Source organism: Sapajus apella, unplaced genomic scaffold, assembly GCF_009761245.1.
Source record: "Sapajus apella isolate SASKATOON/1434 unplaced genomic scaffold, GSC_monkey_1.0 scaffold114, whole genome shotgun sequence".
NCBI lineage: Eukaryota > Metazoa > Chordata > Mammalia > Primates > Cebidae > Sapajus > Sapajus apella.
Window position 1 is genome coordinate 1,387,856 of NW_022437054.1, and position 8,044 is coordinate 1,395,899.

Here is an 8,044-nt window from a genome sequence, read left to right on the forward strand (position 1 = left end):
TACACAAAGTCCCAAAGCCTTCAGCTTCTGAATTTCCCCAACAGATTTCCCCAAATCAACACTGACTCCACTGGGGATTTGAATCAGCAACCCTACACCTGCAAGCCCTACACCTTAACTAACTGTCCATGCAGGTCACTTGCATTAAGGTAAGGTAAGAAAGCTTTCTTAAGCTGTATTTTGAATGAGAATGCTGCACCTTGAGGTGGTGTGGCCTGTCAAAAGCCAGGTAAGGGCTGACAGCCAGCAGCCTCTTCCTTTCCCTCAGCCGCGCCAAGACGAAAAAAGCCACTTTGAGTTTAAAAGCTGCATTTCCAGCCACTTCTGGGCTGCTATGAATTCCCTTGCCCCTGGCTTTCGAGCCTCATGTTGTCCCCTCAGAACCACGTGTGCACCTGGGCCACTTCCCAAGCTGCTACCCACACAGGGACCCATGGCCAGCAAGCGAACGCCCTGGGGAACTTTTTTACACTGCTGCCTGGAACCAGGGATGCTGGAAAGGCCTGCCAGGACCATGTGCCAGGCTGCCATGTTCCTCGATCCCCTGTAGGCTTGGGCTGTATCTTGCCCCTCCCCAGCCAACCACTGCAAGTGTCCGGTTCTGCCCCCGGGGCTGAGCTGTTCCCGGCCAGCAAGAGGGCCGGGGGAGTGTTTGCCCTTTCCACCCCACAGGCTCCTGCACGTTTTGGTCCCAGAGATAATACCTGAAGGATAGAGAAGGAGCAGAAAGCAGGGAGAGTGAACTTGGAGGAAAAACTGCACTTTAAATTCTGGCTGGCCCACACTGCTGCAGCTCGGTGCAGCTAAAGAGACAGGACAGTTTTTTTTTTTTTTTTTTTTTTAAAGCAAGACAGAGAGAAAGAGAGACAGAGAGGTGTTTGACGTATTTCACCCCTCTGGCATGCTTCCTTGCACTGGCTCCTGGCTGTCCCTGGCTCCCAACTGTCTCCTTCTGGCTGGCTCACCAAAATGTTGTGTTGGGGTTCTGGGAGCCCTTGGTTCCCCTGAGAGGACGTTTCTCCAGGTTCTTGGTCTACTACTCCCCAAGAATGGGAAAGGAGACCACAGCGCAGTGCGCAGTAAATGCTGGACTAAAAAGTGTTTGTAGAAAGTGATTTATTTAAATAGAAGGAGAAACAGGAGGAGAAAGAAACAACTCTCATAGCGAGAAAAGGAAAAGCCACTCTCACACTGAGTGAGAAGGGTTGCCAGAGAAAGAAAACCAGAGAAGGAAAACTCCCCTCACACTGAGAGAATCCAGAAAGAGGGAATCCAGGAGAGGAAAGACGGCTTCCACACTGGGTGGAAGGGGACAGAGAAAGAGAGATGGAGTTTAGGAGGGGAAGAGAGCTTTCCATGAAAGAGTGTGGAAGGGGACCCTAGAGGGGAAATCCAGGAGGGGAGAGAGAGCTCCCACCCTGTGGGAAGGGATTCCAGAGAGCTGGAAATCCAGTGTGGGTGAAGGAGCAGGGGAATTTATCCTGGGAAAAATTCCCACCTTCCCAAGTTCCTCTGGCCAATGAAAAGAGTTCCTTTAAACTTCCGCTGGGGTGATTGACTGTTTAAGAGTTTCTTCCCACACCTGTGAAATTTAAACATAAACATTAAATCTCCCAAATGGAAAGAGACGGGAGGGGGCATAGCTCTGGGAAGTTCTTGCCCTTAAAACTAAGTCCCCTCGTGGATCCAGTAAGAGAGCACATTCCCTCAAAACCACATTAAGTAAGAAATATAGAAAAGGCTCACTATGCAATGAAAAGCACTGGGATACATGGCTAGCCCTGTGCAGAAAAATTAACACTGCAACCCTGCTTGATAAACGAAAGATTTTAACAGGAGACTTCAAATATTAAAATCCTAAGAGACAAACTATCAAACACCTTTCTCAACATAGGCTTCTGCAAACCATTTAGATAATTTGGAACCCAAAAGAAATACAAGAATAACAAAAAGTCACAAGTCCGGCCTAAGAAACCAAGACTTGCAGTGCAGCAAAGAAACTGCCAACACAGTAAACACATAGCCTACGTGATGGGAGAAATGTTCCCAAACCAAGCATCCGACCAAGTTCTAATGGTCAGAATTTACAAGATCTTACATAAATTAAGAAGCAGACAAATAATCCAAGTGGTCTAGACAGCCTTTGAAGTTTATTTAGGGCCCATTAGTACTTTAGCTCATGTGGGTGAGGTTTGCAGGAACATAAACGCAGACTGCTAGAACTGACAGTTGTCCTCTGACTAGGGCTGTTTTAATTGCTCCCTCTGTAAGGTGGGCATCAGCTCGGTTTGGTCCAGTATTGCTTTCTGCTGTAATAAGGGTAGTACTGAGTTCAATGCCTCACAACTGTAGCATTCCCGCTCCGCAGTGGAAATCCTCTCCACACTGTGCCTCTGCTGCTGCATTATGGACAGGTGCCTTTGGCAGTTCAAGACTATATTTTCTACCTTTTCCATGTGTCTTTCAGTGATATAAAGCTAAAACCAGGTACTGTGAGTTCTCACCTGAGTTTTGGTTCTTCCAAAGGTGTCTTTTATTGTGCAGATAACTGTTAAACTGGTGTTCTTGTTGTGGGGATAACCTGTGGAGCCTTCTTATATTGCTATCTTGCTCCATCAATCCCTGGAATTGGTTTTAAATCTATAAATCAATTTCGGAAGAAAGGACCCCTTAAGTGTATTTAGGTCTACTCTAGTCATTCTGAAATGTTTTCTACTTTTCAAGTATAGTTAGTGCTAGACTTATGACCATGGTTGGGACCGCGGACCGGTCGTAACACGATTTGGTCGTAAGTTGAGTAGGCTATATGTACAGTTGAAATGGTGCACGCGGAGATGGTAGTGCTGCCGGAAGCTGGTCCGCACTGTCGTATGCCCAGCTGGGCAACGTTTGCGTTGCCAGATGCGGAGCAGTTGTGGCTAGCGATTGTGGTCGTAAAGTCGAATGGTCGTAAGTTGTATAGGTGGCAAGTCGATCAATACCTGTATGTTTAATTTCTATTCTTAGTGAAGAATTTCTCTGTGAAAAAAGTACAACATTTTTTCTCTAAGTATGATGCTAGCTGTAGGTTTCTCATAAATGCCATTCAGCATGTTGAGGAGAGCAAAATGACCTGCTGACCAGTGAACAGGCCCCAGAGACAAAAACCCCTGAGGAATTTTGAAGGGAGCAAAGACCATCTGGTGACTACCAAACAGCCCAACTGGAGGCAAAACTTCTTATCTGGGGAAAATTGTAAGTAATTAAACTTCCCTAGTACCTTCAGTCAGCATCTGGTTCCAGGCCTTTCAACTTTTATAAGTAAAATTTCTACACATCTCTGGAATGCCATATTTTGGAAACTGAGATCAGCAGAGGGCAGCGGACCCAGACTCCCTGAGGAAGCAAGGAGCTCCAGGAACTAAGCAAGCCTTGGTCTGAGGGACTGTCCTCAAGTCACAGGGCAGAGGAGGCCCATGCAGTGTCAGCAGTGAAGGTTTTCAGGGAACAGCCTGACCAGGAAGACAGGAGCCCCCCAAGAGGCCCCAGAGCAGCACTGAAGACCTGCCTATAGGTCTCCATTGCCCATCTCCTGTCCACGCTCCCGCCTGCTACCCTAGCCAGAGTCATCATGCCTCTTAAGCAGAAGAGTCCACACTGTAAGCCTGATAGAGGCCTTGAAGCCCAAGGAGAGGCCCTGGGCCTGGTGGGTATATGGATCTCACAGGAGAGGAGCAGGAGGTTACCTCTTCCTCCTCCCTGGACAGGTGTCTGCTGCTGGGTCAGCAAGTCCTTCCCAGAGTTCTCAGAGAGGCTTTCCTCCTCCACTTCCATCTACTACCCTCTATGGAGCCAATTCAATGAGGGCTCCAGCAGTCAAGAGAGGAAGGGCCAGCACCTCAGCTGACCCAGCTTACCTTAGTTCCAAGAAGCATTGGAAAGGAAGGTGGCTGAGTTCGTTCATTTCCTGCCCCACAAATACCGAGTCATAGAGCTGATCACAAAGGCAGAAATGCTGGAGAATGTCATCAAAAATTACAAGAACTACTTTCCTGTGATATTCAGCAAAGCCTCTTAGGGCATGTAGCTGATCTTTGGCATTGACAAGAAGGAGGTAGACCCCACTGGCCAATCCTACATTCTTGTCACTCCTATTGGCCTCTCAAGCAATAGCACACTGGGTGATGGTCATAGCATGCCCAAGGCTGCCCTTCTGATCATTGTCCTGGGTGTAATCTTAACCAAGGACAAATGGCACCCCTGAAGGGGTTATCTGGGAAGCTCTGGGTGTGCTTGAGGTGTATGCTGCAAGGGAGCCCAATCTCTGGGGAGCCTAGGAAGCTGCTCATCCAAGATTTGGTGCAGGAAAACTACCTGGAATACTGGCAGGCAGTGAGCCCATGCTGTGAGTTCCTGTGGGGTTCAAAGGCCCATGCTGACACCAGCTATGTGAAAGTCCTAGATTTGGTCACAGTCAATACAAGAGATCCCATTTGCTACCCATCCCTGTATGAAGAGGCTTTGAGAAAGGGGCAAGAGAGTTGGAGCACAAGTTGCAGTCAGGGCCAATGTTTGTGGAACCAGGGCCACATCCAGCACTTTCCCTGCCCCATGTGACATGAGACCCATTCTTCATTCTCTGAAGAGAGCAGTTAGCATTCTCAGTGGAACTGAACACACTGTAAACCATCTCTGGGTTCCTGGTCTACTGGGTGATTTGGAGATTTATCTTTGCTCCCTTTGAAAATTGTTCAAATATTTCTTTTAATGGTTAATGAATTCACCACCTAAGTTAACAAATGACAGTAGTCATACATATTGCTGTTTATATTAGGAGTAAGATTCTTGCTTTTGATTTACATGTGGAAATCAAGCTGCAGACATAAAGCTTGCACAAATGAATGCCAGCAGTTATGCCAATAGGAAAAGACTACCTGGGGGCCAGGTATGTTCAACATGGTTGCTCCATCTTCCCTTTACTTTGTCAACCAAATGTACAGTAACGAACAGATAATATGGCGCCAGTCAGGTAGAGAACCATCTGCTTAATGTAAGATTGGGGTGCGATGGCCAGCTTTTTGCATGCTATGCAAACATCGCACCTGGTCCAACCAATCTCTCGGGCTCTGTGTAAATCAGACATTGCCTCCTCAAGCTATTCTTGTAAATCAGACATCGCCTCCTCAACATATTCTTGTAAATCAGACATTGCCTCCTCAAAATATTCTATAAAACCCTGTGCATTTCACCATGAAACTGGAAGACCCACTCAGGGCACATGCCCCTCTCTTTCTGCAGGAGAGCTATTCTCTTTTCTTTCTTTTGCCTATTAATACTCCACTCTTAAACTCACTGTGTGTCCATATCCATGATTTCCCTGGTGTGAGGCAATGAACCTTGGGTGTTACCCCAGACAAATGATGTCAACTTCAGCATTCTTTCTAATTTCAATTCAATTTTGTTGTTTCAAGACAGTCATAGTTCAAGGGTCAGCAAACTACAGCCTGCAGTCAAAATTTGGCCCACCACTTATTTTTTGCAAAAAAAGACAGAGTCTTCTTACACAGAGGTAAAGGGATCAAAGCAACAAGAACAGCTGACTATCCTAAATATATATGGACTCATACAGAGCACCCAGATGCATGAAACAAGTTCTTAGAGACCTACAAAGAGACTTAGACTCCCCACACAGTAATAGTGGGAGACTTTAACACCCCACTGTCAATATTAGATCAATGACACAGAAAATTAATAAGGATATTCAAGACTTGAACTCAGCTCTGGACCATGTGAATTTAATAGACATATACAGAACTATCCACCCCAAATCAACAGAATATACATATTTCTCACCACCACATACTTATTCTAAAATCAACCACATAATCAGAAGTAAGATACTTCAGCAAATACAAAAGAACAAATTCTAACAAACAGTCTCTCAGAACACAGTGCACTCAAATTAGAACTCAGGATGAAGAAACTCGCTCAAAACCACATAACTACATGGAAACTGAACAACCTGCTCCTGAATGACTACTAGGTAAATAACAAAATTAAGGCAGAAATAAAGAAGTTATTTGAAACCAATGAGAATGAAGAGACAATGTACCAGATTCTCTGGGACATAGCTAAAGCAGTGTTTACAGAGAAATATATAGCATTAAATGCCCACAGGAGAAAGCAGGAAAGATCTAAAATCAACACCCTAACATCACAATTAAAAGAACTAGAGGCTGGGAGGAGGATCCAAGATGGACGATTAAGAGCAGCTCAGGATTGCAACTCCCAGCAAAAGTGCAGAGGGTGAGTGGACACCGGATTTCCAGACGGATTTTTACTGCCCGCAGGCCAGAAGATTACCAGGCGGAGGAGAGCCCCATGGATCGCCAGCGTGGCCATTTTGGCCAGCAGGGCGGGTCTCCCCACAAAATACACAGGTCCGGTTGCCGTTTTAGCTGGTGATTGGAGCTCCTGGAAGACACAGTCGCCCATTCAACTGATAAAAAGGGAACTGAAACAGGGAGCCAGGCCAGGAGATTCCCGGGCAAAAAAGCACCACGTCCCCACTGCGGCTGTTTCAGCCAGCTCAACGGGTCTCTGCACAAAATCTCACACAAATCCAAATGCCTTTTCAACTGGCAACTGGAATGCCTGGGAGACAGTCACCTGGTCCTGAGGCAGGGAGCCAGATGATCAGGCTTGGCCAGGCCCAACCCCACAAAAAACAGCAATCTGAAACACTCTGGATTGAGAGTTTCACAGCAAGCACAGCTGAACCCAGGATGGTCCAGCTCTGTGGGGGAGGGGCGTATGCAATTACCAAGGTGGTCCACTGCTACTGAGGTAGTCCGCCATTGCTCAGGCAGCCCACCATTGTCAAGGCAGTCCACCATTACAGACAGAGTCCGCCATTACAGAGGTGGGCCGCCATTGCTGAAGACAGTTCTAACTATGCCCCTATAAACAGTACTGCAGGGAAATACACATGGCAGCTGGGTGGAGCCCACAGCAGCTCAGCAAAGCCTCCGCAGGCAGACTAACTAGGCTGCCTCCTTGCTGAGCAGGGCAGCCCTGAAAAAAGGCAGCAGCATGACAAACTTATAAGTAAAGTCCTAACTCCCAGGACAGAGTACCTGGGAAAGAAAAAAAAAAGGCATATATGAGCTGCAGCAGACTTAAACATATCTGCCCAGCAGCTCTGAATGGAGACAAGTTAAACATACGCAAGTCTATAAATGTAATTCACCACATAAACAGAACCAAAGACAAAAACCACATGATTACCTCAATAGATGCAGAGAAGGCCTTTGACAAAATTCAGCAGCCCTTTATGCTAAAAACCCTCAATAAACTAGGTGTTGACGGAAGTATCTCAAAATAATAAAAGCTATTTATGACATACCAACAGCCAACATCATACTGAATGGGCAAAAACTGGAAGCATTCTCTTTGAAATCTGGCACTAGACAAGGATTCCCTCTCTCACCACTCCTATTCAATATAGTATTGGAAGTTCTAGCCAGAGCAATCAGGCAAAAAGAAATAAAGGGTCAATTAGGACAGGAGGAAGTCAAATTGTCTCTATTTGCAGACAACATAATTGTACATCTAGAAGACCCCATTGTCTCAGCCCAAAATCTCCTGAAACTGATAAGCAACTTCAGCAAAGTCTCAGGATACAAAATCAACATGCAAAAATCACAAGCTTCCTATACACCAATAACAGACATAAAGAGAGCCAAATCAAGAATGAACTGCCATTCACAATTGCTACAAAGAAAATAAAATACTTAGGGATACAACTAACAAGGAACATAAAGGACCTCTTCAAGGAGAACTAAACCACTGCTCAATGAAATAAAGGAGGGCACAAACAGATGGAGAAACATTCCATGCTCATGGTTACAAAGAATCAATATAGTGAAAATGGCCATAATGCCCAAAGCAATTTACAGATTCAATGCCATCCCCCCATCAAGCTACCAATGACCTTCTGCACAGAACTGGAAAAAACCACCTTAAACTTCATATGGAACCAAAAGAGAGCTCGCATGGCCAAGTC

At 45.9% G+C, this 8,044-nt stretch overlaps 1 pseudogene; it reads left to right on the top strand.

Annotated features, from left to right (window-relative positions):
- Positions 1 to 3,610: 3,610 nt before the first annotated feature.
- Positions 3,611 to 4,596, top strand: LOC116537923 (annotated as a pseudogene).
- Positions 4,597 to 8,044: the final 3,448 nt, after the last annotated feature.